Source organism: Triturus cristatus, chromosome 3_1 (genome assembly GCF_964204655.1).
Source record: "Triturus cristatus chromosome 3_1, aTriCri1.1, whole genome shotgun sequence".
NCBI classification, from domain to species: domain Eukaryota; kingdom Metazoa; phylum Chordata; class Amphibia; order Caudata; family Salamandridae; genus Triturus; species Triturus cristatus.
In genome coordinates this window covers 480,521,403-480,535,091 of record NC_140583.1, presented here as the reverse complement: position 1 = coordinate 480,535,091, position 13,689 = coordinate 480,521,403, and positions in this window count along the sequence as shown.

The window sequence follows — 13,689 nt, the reverse complement described above, 5'->3', positions numbered from 1 at the left end:
GCCTTAGGCAATTTAACAGAAGAGCAGTCTGCTATGCGGATTGTTGTGCTTCAAAATCGTCTTGTCCTTGACGTCATCCTGGCTGATAGGGGCGGAGCTTGTAGGGTCATCGGATCAAGCTGCTGCGTATTCATACCAGAAAATTCGCCATCAGTATATAAAGCCATAACTCGCCTTCATGAGATTGTAAATCAGATACACCAGAACCCAGGCACTTGGACTTGGTCCAGTTGGTTTTGGAGTGTGATATCAGCCTGGGGATGGAGAGTTCTATCTTTCCTAGGTATTGGCCTTTTCATACTATTCAGTTGCTGTCTATGTCTACAATGTGGTCCAGCGATCTGTGGTCTGTGTGCCACATCGTATATTCCACCACCAAGATTTCATTCAAGATCCCGGAAGAAGAAAGAAGAACAAATGATGCTATATGAACAGATCAATGGATTAATGAAGATTGATATCTCTTAACGGGCAAGTAGGGGACAAGGAGGGAATGTGGAAATATGGATTTTTCTGGTCAGTTATGTCCCCTATCTTGGACCCCAACGGTTCTATGTGCATGTCACAAGTACATGTATGTTCCCTCCAGTTCCAGTTATGAAGACGCAAATACATGTGCGTCCACCGTCAACATGTCCTCTGTCAGATCCGCCATGAATAGGCCGGATATTCCATTCCTAAGTACAAAAGGCCACCGGCTTTATATGGCTCACTTATGCCATTTTACAGTCCAGGCAAGTAGGCCCTGATTCTGTCATCAAAACTCTTCTTGCCTTCTGCCTCTGAAAGCTCCAGTCTGAGCCTGCATCTGTGACCATGAACTTTGTCTCATTCTCTGCGCGGCTCACGAAGCCTGACATCAGCCTATTCTCTGCCAAGAACTGTATTTCACCTTCGAGTTATCTGCTTCCCCCTCAGCCGATGCATTCCTGCCTAGTAGTTTAAGTAAACATTCTTCCAGCCACCGAGCAAAAGGCCCGGCTTCTCTGCCCTTATGCAAGTAATTCATAGTCCTGTTACTATGGAAGATTCCTGTCCTCGCATTTAGTGTAGACACTTAGACGCTTGTACACGCACGCACAGTCAGTATAGAATAGATTCTGTTCGAGAGTCCTTCTTTATGGATAACATAGTTCTTTAAACATAGGATGTTAGATATGATTTGGGATTAGGTTGACTTGACCCCTCAGACTTCTTGTCTCCACATGTAGAGCTAAATGTCAAGTCCCCTTCACCCCCTAGTTACACGTCAATTACACGTCATGCTGCTGCGCGCGCATCTATGCCAAGTATTATCTTATGGATCCACCTATAGGTGACATCATAACCAATTACGTTCCTTTTTACTCCTTATTACACCCATTTTTGGTTACGCAGATATATCGTCATTTTCCTTATCAATTGTTACGCCTACTGCATTCGCCTCATTGTAATGTATGTACTATAAAAGCCATTTCATGTCAATAATGTATGTACTTCACTTCCTGAACCTCCGTGGTGATGGAACTTGGAGCAACCGATTATAATCGATTATTGGAATAAAGCCCATTCCGAACCTCTAATACCACGGATTCTGCCTCTCATCTTACTGAGCTATTTTATTATGTTTCTGTATCAAATTCAGTCCAGGTAAAGGAAAATTATTTACCACAGATGTACAAAAAGTACAAAGAGCAAATTTATTTTTGAAAAGAAATAATAAGTACTATGAATCAATTTATATGGATGAAGATGAAGAAGTTTTACTAGGAGACACAGGAATACCAATTGGGCAAATTGAAAAAGTGGATAAGTCAAAAGAAGTAAGGGTGGGCGTAGTGGGCGTAGTGGGGCTACGTGAAGCAGCACGTAGTGTGCCCAAATCTACGCACACTACGCGCTTCGCGTAGCCCCACTACGCGCCACCCGCCACCCACCACCCACCCACCCTACTTTTAAAAGATTAAATTAATTTGTAATAAAGCAAATTAAAGCCGCACTTACCTGACGCGCGGCGTCTCCCGGGGCTCCCTCTTCCTGTTTTTCAATTTTCCTGACAAATGCGCATGCGCGGTCGTCCGCGCATGCGCATTTCTTGCGAGAAATGCGCATGCGCGGGCGTCCGCGCATGCGCATTAGTCAGGAAAATTGAAAAACAGGAAGAGGGAGCCCCGGGAGACGCCGCGCGTCAGGTAAGTGCCTAATTTCCTTTATTACAAATTAATTTTTTCTTTTAAAAGTACGGCGGGCGGGAGGCGGGTGGTGGGCGGCAGGCAGCTACGCTTCGCCCACGTAGTGTGCGTAGGCGCTGCCTGCTTCGCCTACTTCGAAAACTGCGAAGCAGGCAGCGCTACGTACACTACGTGGGCGAAGCGTAGTGTCGCGCCCAGGGTTAAAAAGAAGAAGAAATTTATGAACATTTCAGCATACATCCTCTTCATTCTAAAGAAGTTATGGCAAACACTATTGATCTGTTTCAGATGAAAAAAGCAAAAGGAACTCCCGTGAGTGTATGGGAGGAGAGCTTGGAAGCTCGATGTTTTCCCCAGCTGTTTCCTACAGGAAAAGGTGGACGATATGATGAACGTCCAGTGCAGATTTCTGCTTCTGAGTATCGGACTACAAGATTATATGCAGAAGATCCAAGATTTCGTCAAAGTATTCCTTATTTGTTCCATCTTTTATTTGAAAGTGACTTGTCTGCACTATCGTATGCAGTAAATCACATTTTAAAAAGTGGAGTACATCTACATAATGTGTCTGCAAAGGATTTTATGAACAAAGTGTAACAGCGAGATGATCATTTGGAATCTCAATTGATTAATCTGATGGCTTGTCAGCGTGGAACTAATGAATATTGGTATCGACGCCATGGAGAATTGAAATGTATGTTACGGAATTTAGGAACTCCTACACGGTTTCCTACCCTAAGCTGTGCTGAGTACGCTTGGGATGATTTACTGGATTTCCTTCGAGAGGCAAATTCAAATATTGAAAACATCCAATACAAGACAGCAGGAGAATTGTGCTCATTGGATCCGGTTAATGTTTGCAGATATTTCAATCATAGATTTGAGGCTATGATGTCCTTCATCTGCAATAAAAAAAATCCACCTCTTGGAGAAGTTGTGGATTTCTTTTGGAGAAAAGAGTACCAAGCAAGAGGTGCTCCTCATATTCATATGCTGTTGTGGATCAAGGATGCCCCAAAATTTGGAACAGATTCTGATGATGCAGTTTTAACTTTCATTGAAGAATATGCAACATGTGCTATACCTAAAGGCACAGAAGAGAAAAACTTAAAAGAGCAAGTTTTACGTTTCCAAAGTCATCGGTGCGGAAAATACTGTCTACGAAAGTACAAGAGTAAAGATAAATTCTACACAAAATGTCGATTTGGATTTCCACGACCTGTTCTTTCAAAAGGAAGAGTAAACAGTTTTATATCAGCTGTGCGACATACCATTACAACAAAATCTCCGAAAAATACTTACAACCTAAGAAGAAAAGAAGAGTCAAAATTTATAAATGACTACAACCCAGTCATTTTATCCATGTGGAATGCTAACATGGATATTCAGTATGTAGCTGACAATTCTATTGCTGTTGCTCGGTATGTCACATCTTACATCACTAAATCTGAGAAAACGGAATTGAAAGAAATGTGGGAAGAGATTTCTCACGAGAAGACTGTCAGTAAAAAGCTATACAGTTTCAGTTTAAAGATGTTATCACATCGAGAAATTTGGTCATACGAATGCTCAGATAGATTATCATCTGCAAGTCTGTACTCCAAATCCTGAAGAATAATTTGGGTAAGTTTAGGCCTTGCAGGTATGCGAAATCGGGTACTGAAATCTATTCGAGAAATTGAATATTTAGCAGAGAACGAACCAGAAAGTACAGACATTTTGAAAACAAATATGTTGGACACATATTACCCAAACAGAAGTCATCATCTTGAGAACATGTGTCTCTATGAAGTGCTGCAGAACTACATTTTTACACGGAATGCCACAGAAGACATCAACAATGGAAACTATAAAGTCATTGGGGAGGAAGGATGTTTGGTGAAACAAACAAAAGGAAGTTTGATTAATCACAGGAAGCTGAGTTGCGACACTACTGAGAAAAAGGAATTTTACTACTTAGCACTTTTACAGCTGTTTAAACCATGGCATTCAGAGGATGAATTACTTGGAGATTTTCACAGCTCTGAAGATTCCTTTAATGCATGTAAAGATAGCTTAGAATGCAGTACTTTCACAAATTATGTACAAATGTTAAATGAAGAAATTGAACAAGAAGCTACAATTGCAGCTGAAGTAGCTAGAGACAGTTCTCAAGACAGTCAAAGTTCTGGAACGCTCAGTCAAGATCCCCTAGGACAACCAATCGTAGAAAATGAAGCTGCAATAGCCATGACTGAAGTGGAAACAGCTATGAATCAAGCTCAGGAGGATTTTATAGACTTACCAAATTTGGAACAACAACTGAATGATGAACAACAACAAATTTATGAAGAAGTCACAAAACAAATTGATCATGGATTACTACATGAAAATAAAGAGTGCTCATGCACATCATTTGAACCAATCAGAATGTATGTGAGTGGACAAGCTGGAACTGGAAAAAGTTTCTTAATTAAAGTAATTAGAAGCTACCTACAGAAAAAAACTGATTCACCTTTGTCTTGTGTTGTTACTGCTCCAACTGGGTTAGCAGCATATAACATAAAAGGAATTACCTTACATCGTTTGCTAATGTTACCAGTGGAGCAGAATACCACAAGCTAACAGGAGAAGCATGTTTTGAAGTTTCAAGAGTGTTGAAGAAAATGCAAGTTATCATTATTGATGAGGTAAGCATGGTATCAAACTTAATGCTTGCCTTTGTTCATTTAAGAATGCAGCAAATTCTAGAGAGAGACTATGACGTGTTATTTGGAGGAAAACATGTTATAGTTTTTGGGGATCTACTGCAGCTCACTCCAGTTAAAGGACAACCAGTATTTAATACTGTTACACATGAAGACACGAAAAAGTCATTAGGAAGTATAGGTAATGTGAATATTTGGTTATACTTTGAGTACAAAGAACTCATTACCAATATGCGGCAAGCAAATGATGATGATTATGCAAGTATTCTCAAAGACATCAGAATTGGACTACTCACAGAACATGGCAGAAAAGCTTTACAGAGTCGATTGCTATGTAATTTGTTTCCAACAGAACAAGTAGTTCCAGAGAAAATATACAAGAAAATTGCAAAAAAAAATACTGTAATCTGCTTAATGCCAACACTACATGAATGCACTATAGTCAATGAAGAACTTTTGAAATCGGAAAATGAAGAGATTATGAAAATGGAAGCAGTGGACAAAATACAGCATGAAGGAATAACTATTACATTGACAGGCAAATTGAAAACTAAATTGCATTGTCTAGAGAAAAACATATCGAAAACAGCTGGTTTAGAAAAGAATCTTTATGTATGTATGAACTGTCGAGTAATTTTAAGACGTAATTTGAATGTAGAAAAAGGTTTAGTGAATGGAGCTATGGGTAAAGTTGTGGGTTTTGTTAATTACCAGAAAAAAGATGGAATTGAATTTTTAATAATAAAATTTGATCAGATTGAAGAGGTTAAAGACATTAGTCGTTGTTCAGTTCGTTTTTTGCTTGTGAAAGACTTATATGTACTTAGGAAGCATTTTCCGTTTTCTCTAGCATATGCTGTAACTATTCACAAATCTCAAGGATTAACTGTAGATAGTGCTTTTGTAAACATTGGATCTAGTGTGTTTAAAGAAGGTATGGCATATGTTACTTTGTCACGAGTGAAAACATTATCTGGTTTATTCATGATAGACTTTGATGACTCAAAAGTTAGTGCTGATGCAAATTGTGTAAAGGAGTATAATAGATTAAGAAGAAGCTATGCTCCTCATTTAGGTCAGTATCCTGTGTTTGAAAAACGTGTTGTTTGTCGGAAAAGGAGAATTGAGAATATCTGTAATGAGGATGTACAGAAGAGAAAACAAAAGGAGAGTGATGTGATTGCAAGCAAAAAGAAAAAGGACAATGTTGAAGAGGTTGTTGGTTGTCATTTTGAAAATAGCTCTGGTGTCAACTGCTACGCTAATGTAGTGCTGAATGTTGTATTTTATGCTACCAGTAGAGCATGAGAACAAATTGGAATACCACAAGCTATCTGGAGAAGCTTGTTGTGAAGTTTCAAGAGTCCTGAAGAAAATGAAACTTCTCATTATTGATGAGGTGAGCATGGTTTCAAACTTGATGCTTGCCTTTGTGCATTTAAGAATGTAGCAAATTTTTAAAACAGAGTTTGACGTGTTATTTGGAGGAAAACACGTCATAGTTTTTGGAGATCTACTGCAACTGACTCCGGTAAAAGGACACCCGGTATTTAAAACACTTGCCCATGAAGATACCAGAAAGTCTCTTGGCAGTGTTGGTAATGTGAACATTTGGAGTAATTTTGAATACAAAGAACTGACAACAAATATGCGACAGGCAAATGATGCTGAATATGGAAGTATTCTTCAAGATATAAGAATTGGAATTCTTTCAAAACAAGGGAAAGAAGCTTTGGAGAGTCGATTACTTTGCAATGTCTTTCCAAATGAAAATGCAGTTCCTGCAAAAGTGTACGAGGAAATTGCTAAAAATAAGTCAGTGATTTGCTTAATGCCAACACTGCGTGAGTGTTCAATATTCAACGAAGAATTATTAAAACTGGAAAATGAAGAAATTGTAAAAATGGAAGCCATCGATGAAATACTGCATGAAGGAATCACTATTTTTGACGGATAAGTTGAGATCAAAACTGGATTGTTTAGAAAAAAGATATCTGAAACTGCTGGTTTGGAAAAGACACTGTATGCGTGTGTAAACTGTCGGGTCATTTTAAGGCGTAATTTGGATGTAGAGAAAGGTTTAGTGAATGGTGCAATTGGCAAAGTGGTGGATTTTGTGAATTATCAGAGAAAATAAGGAATTGAATTTTTAAAAATTAAATTTGATCAGATTGATGAAGTTAAAGAAATTGGTCGTTGTTCAGTTTGTTTTTTGCTTGTTAAAGATTTATATGTCCGTAGGAAACAATTTCCATTTTCTCTGCATATGCAGTGACTATTCAGAAATCTCAAGGATTAAGTGTAGACAGTGCATTGGTGAACATTGGATCTACCGTATTTAAAGAGGGTATGGCATATGTTGCTTTGTCGCGAGTCAGAACATTTTCTGGTTTGTTTTGATTGATTTTGATGAGACAAAGGTTACTGTAGATGCAAACTGTGTAAAAGAGTATAATAGGTTAAGAAGGGTGTATGCTCCAAATTTAGGTCAATATCCTGTATTTGAAAAGCTTGTGGTTGGTCGAAAAAGAAGGTTAGAGAATATCTGTTCTGAAGGTGTCAAGAAAAGAACAAGATAATGTTGTAATTGCAGGTAAAAAAAAATTGGACACTGTTGGAGAGATTGATGGTTATCAGTTTAAAAATAGTTCTGGTGTCAACTGCTATGCTAATGTAGTGGTCAATGTTGTTTTTTATCTTGAAGGTTTGCAAGAACAAATTATGGAGAATCGGCAAAAACGATTTTGTTCTCTGTTGCATTCTGTTTATGAAAAATTGACAACAGATAGAAGTAAAATACAATCTGTTTCAAATGTTCGTAGTCTTTTGGATGTGTGTTCTGGTTCCTACACAATTTACACAAAATATCCAACAAGATTCTCAGGAATTTTTAATGTATATGCTTACCATTTTTGAAAATGAAGGGGTAGAAATAGAAAATATTTTTGGCCTTTCTTACAAATGGGAACATTATTGTGAAAATTGCATGTATATATGTAGCACCAATGTAGACACTGAGAGATTTCTGTATTTAACATTACCAGACTGTAAATCAGTGTCTTTCAATAAATTAGTGAAAGGTGCAATTCAAAACATGGAGTGTAGCCAATGTAAATCCGAAATGTTATCCACATTATTCTTAACAAAATATGGAAAATACATAATTTTAATGATGCAATGTTGTGCAGCTGACGGAAGAAAATTGGATACTTTAATAAAACAATTTGTAGCAGCACAACTATCAATATCAGGAAGGACTTTTGTAGCAATTGCAATAATTTTCCATGATGGTCCTTCCACCACATCTGGACATTACACTGCCTATCTAAAATGTGACAAAGGCTGGACACTTTGTAATGATGCCCAGTTGGTTTTCAAACAACGTTTGCCTAGTGAATTACCAAATTCCTACCTGATATTTTTAAAGCCAAAGTTTTAGGAAGATAATTCACTCTCTGTGGAATTTATTATTATAATTTAATAGGACTACCATTGGACAATTTACATAAAGAAGAAGTGCAAAAATACCATTTGGGCTCAAGGAAAGGTATATTTTTGAATTATGGCCTTTTTGGTGGTCATTGATTCGGTGATTATTTTAATGCGGCAACATTTACAGTTTTTATAAGTTAAAGTTATAAAATGTTGTAATCTGTAAGCATTTCATATATGTATGATTTGTATTTTCTGGTATTTTACTGAGAATAGTATGTTGTTGTTTTTTTAACAATCTTTCTGATTGTTTTTTTTTTTGCCCACTGTTAAGTGATGAGTACGATTGAAATCACTATTTCTAGTGAAATTCAATATATTCTGAGAACAGCGAAAAAGGCAAACAAATTACTATGTGGAAATTATGCTGTGTTATAAAAAATGTATTATTACATGTTATAATTTTTTTTTTCTTTTCTTTCACAGATCCAAATTTTAAAACAAGCAATTTATATGAATTTAGATTGCAATGAATATATGAAAAAAATGTATACCATTTTTTATTCCTATTACTGTGAAGGTAAGTTTAACTAAGTCTCAATATGCAGAATGAGGAGGTCTGCAGGAAGCTACAAAGTTGAAACATGTTTCTAAAAACACTCTGTTTATACCTATGTTGTTTTGAAATCTGACCATAATCAGATATCATGTGACCTGTAAATAAAGAGATTTGAGGGGTTCATAATATTTCCTATTTTAGCTATTGAAGGACCGCAATTATTTCAATCATTCTTCTTTGAACATCTTTGCAGACAAAACTCGGTGCTTACCTTTTATCAATCGCAAGGAATTTTAAAAACGGAAATATGTCACTTTTTGTAACATAGTTATTGTGTAAGATACTCTTTCATATTTACAAAGAGAGGAAAAGGCACTCTGTGCACTTTTTATACTCCATGTAAATACAACCTCATCATGCAGATCACTTTGTGTTGAAAGGGTGTTCTATAAGTGTTGTTGTGCATGATTGCACTTAATACTCATAGAACAAGACACATGTCTAGATTTATCATAAATCATAAATCTCTATATGTGTGTGAATGGTGCACCATTCTAAAATTGGTGTAGGAAAGCACAACAAGGAGAATTGTTTTCATTTCTCCACATTTTTACATCTTCAATGCATGCTGAAATGTTCAGCATACATTGAAGGAGAAAAATGCATTTTCTCATTGTTTTTGTGCAGGAAGGTGTGTCTTCCTGCAGAAAAACAAACAGCACATGACACAGATATCCTTGAACTATGGTGCAAGGGTGTCACCACATGGCTGCAGTTTAAGCAGCCGTGCAGACAGAAGCATAGATTTGCAACATATTTATGTACATATGTTGCATCCCTGTGCTTTGGAAGTACTACAGCACACTACAGTTAAAGAGGTTACTGTGTGAAGCTGCAGCACTTCCTCATAGTTCTGCACTTATACATTCACCATACACTACTAATGCATTCATTCAGTCAATTACGTACTACACATACATTCATCTAAACTTTCACACACTAACAAAGAAATTTTGCTCTTTTTTTAAACCAGGAAAGTTAGTTCTTACAAGAACTTTTTTTTTTCTTCTTTCTTCTTTTATATATATATATTTTTTTTTTCTAACAATTTTGTGATTTTTTGGGATTTTCTGAAAAAAAACCAAAAAAAAAACAGGAGAAACCAAACAATGAACTTCAGGGAACAATAAAAAAAAATAAAAAAAAATAGCAAATGTGACTTTCTTGCCGGCTGCAGATCAGATCGATCGACTGCTCACTTTTAAAAATTGAAATTGAGGACGGATGTCCAAGGTTTGAGCTGATGGATGCACTCTTGATGTGCTCGGCTGCGATGAGGTGGAAGGCGCAGGAGCAGGAGTGTTTCTCATCCGTCGGCATTCTTCTCGTGCAAGATTGTTTGGATGAAGGGTCCTCATGTGCTTCATCATATTTGACGTGCCACATGAGTATTTCTTGGTAGGATCCCCTCACGGCAGGACTCTTTTGCAAATCTTGCACGTGACCAGGGTGGCATTGGTCTTATTCTGCTCCTTGGGAAAAGTAAAAAATTTCCACACCACTGAAGAAAAACGTTCTTTGGGTGGTGCCTCCTACAAAAATTCATCCTCAGAAATATGAGGAGATGCAGGTGATGCCTGCTGCCCTGAAGCCATTTTTGGTTGAAAAAAGTTAGAGCTAAGTGTAAACTTAGTCTAAAAAATCTTCTTCTCTCCAAAGACATGGTGCTCTAAAGAAGGTCAAAGAAATATGATTGAAATGGGTGGGGTCTTTCAATAGTTAGAAGAGGAAGTGTAATGAACCAATCAAATCTCTTTTTTTGCAGGTCACATGGGATCCGCGCACCACGCGCTTACGCAGCACGCTCCCAGCGCGCATCCGCGAAATTGAATTAAAAAAAATTATAGGCTTAGATGTAAAAATATATTAGTTTTAAGACTAGTTTAGAGTTTGTCTTTGATTAATATTCACATGAAATACAGATATGTTTTTTAAATGTTAAATATTTCGTGGGATCCGCGCACCTACCGCGTCATAGACGCAGATGACGCGTCGCGGAAGTGCGTAAACGTCACGTTACATACATCGAACGTGTCGCGTATAGGCTGGGAGTTGCGTACCGGTCGCATTGCGATTGCGCACTAAACACGTACCCAACGCATACCATGCACGGATGCTATCGCGTAGGGATCGGGAACGGTGCACTTAGGGTGCGCCGATCCAAAAACATTGAAAAATATATATAAAATAAAGTTTTGCATATATAATTAAAAAAATATTTTGAAAACATAAACAATATGTTTGAAAAACCCATTAAGTTCAAATAATATTTTTTCATTTGTAAAAGAATTAATTGAAAAAATAAGTTTAAAAAATGGTGATAAAAAAGTATTTAAAAAAAATGTAATTAATGAAATTGACACACTGAATTTAAAAATATACAAATCCAATCAAAATCATTAAACATGATATCTTCAGAGATAAGTTATAGATAGGAATTAGCATTTAAAAAACCTTTGAAATTCACTGAAAAAACCATAGGTTTCATGCACGTTATAGTTAGGAATTGGCATTTAAAAAACCTTTGAAATTCACTGAAAAAACCAAAGGTTTCAGGGGAGTTATAGTTAGGAATTGGCATTTAAAAAACCTTAGAAATTCACTGAAAAAACCATAGGTTTCAGGGGCGTTATAGTTAGCTGGACATTTAAATTCCCCTGTTATAGTTAGTTCAGCTAACTTTAACTCGCGCCCCCGCAATGCACTGCTGATGACGTCACATATTACATCACTGATGACATGGTCAGTGACATCACTGATGACATCACTGATGACATCTCAAATGACATCACTGATGAGATCACTGATGATGTCATCCAGTGACTGTGTGTTTCTGTAAAGTTTAAATATGTTTTATATATTTATAGTGAAAGGCCTGTGGAAGAATGAGTGGCTGTACAAGTGTGTGAATGGATGATTTTCTAGGTGCGTAACTGACTCTATAAGTGAGTCATTAAATGTATCTTACTGCAGACACTGTTCTGTATTAAGTTATTCTTTCTTTCTTTCTCAAAGGCAAGAGGCTAGTATCCAATGCCAGACCAGTTAGCTTTTGTAAGTCTGTGTTAGCCAAGTCCTTTTGTTTTTAATAAAATGTTGTACATAACATAGTTATTTACAGGGGTTTTCAGTCAGACTACAACCATTGGTCTGTGCCATTCACATTTGTCAAGGGGCAGTGCATCAACCCACTTCAGCAATTGGTTAACTTCACTTTATGTTATAGTATGTTGCCCCTTCAGAAGGATCACATCTGTACACAAAGTAGTTTCCTTCAGTGCCAGGGAGTACTGTGGTAATGTGGCATTTTTTAGACCAAAAGAAATGTTTGCCTTCAGCCAATGTGTAATATTGCATTGATGAGAGTCTGAAAGGTTCCCTAACATACGGCTTTGCAAACACCATGCAAAATACGAAACAAAGAAATTACCAGTAGACTGGCTGTCAACTCCAGACCTATTGGCTTTGCCAGTATTTTTTTTTAACTGCTGGCAGACAATCATGCCTTTGTGGAGGGTCAGAGGACATCCTACCCACCCACAGCCTGTGCTGCCAATGCAAGTATCTCTGGATCCCAGGGGTGGCTCCTCCATTGGAGCAGAGGAGCGTCGCCCCACTTGAAATCCCACCAAAGCCCCAGAGATGAAAAATAAAATGGTAGTTTATTACCATTTTATTTTTCAGCCCCTGTCTTGAGCCAAGCGTCAGGACGGGCGCTGGGCCTCTACTCATTGACAGCAGCAGTGAGGAGGGTGGGCTGTTTAATGCACATGTGCGCAAGTCTTTTTAGCTGGCTGTCTTGCAATGGCCAGCCATACATATGGAATAGCACTCATTACAACACATGCATTTGCTAGGCATGCCATTACAACGCAAGTTGTTACAATGACGCGTTGTTACATCGCATGCCATTACAATGCAAGTCATTACACCGACTTGCTGTAGGGGGGTTGGCTAGAGTTTGGAATAGTATAATTTACTATTCCAACTCCAGTGTGTGCAACAGTAAGGAAGGTCAACAAATCCAACACCTTCTGCCCCCAACAGCAAGTCATTGTAAAGACTTGCATTTTAATGGAATGCGATGTAACAACGTGTCGCTGTAACGACTTGCGTTGTAATGGCATGCAATGTATTGCATGCGCTGTATATGATGTTTCCCACATACGCACTTTAAACCTGTCAACCCATCTGTCTTGAGACAGCTGGGTTTAAAGTTAGTGCAGGCCTCCAGTGCGTTGTGAAGCGCAGAGTGAGGCTGCTCCCTCCAATAAGGGTGCTGCCCACATGCTGCATGTGAGCAGTGCCAGGATTGGGCAAGGAAGTTCAGCCATCTGGTTCCAGTTCCAAGAGGTCTGGAGCAAGGATGTCACGTTAGGTAAGTTTTATTTTTATTATTTTTTGTTATATTATTTTGCACACCCGCAACCCCGCCCTACCCCGGTAGATGCCTCCCACCACTGCTGGATCCTTCTCCAATATGATTGCCCTACAAGTGCAAAATGTGGGACCAAATGCCTCCAATGCTTCCGTCAACAGCAGTGTTCTTGCTTTCTTTCTAGCTTTTTTCTTGCTTTCGTTCTTTCAATCTTATCTTCTGTCTTTTCTACTTTTCTCTTTCTTTTTCTTTCCTTTTTCTTTATTTAATTCTGTCTTGCATTCTTTCCCTCTTTCTTTCTTTCTTCCTTTCCTTCTCTTTTCTCTTTCCTGATTTCTTATTTTTGTTTGTTTTCTTCTTAATTTCTTTCATGCTTTCATGCATTCTTTCTTTCTTTTCTTC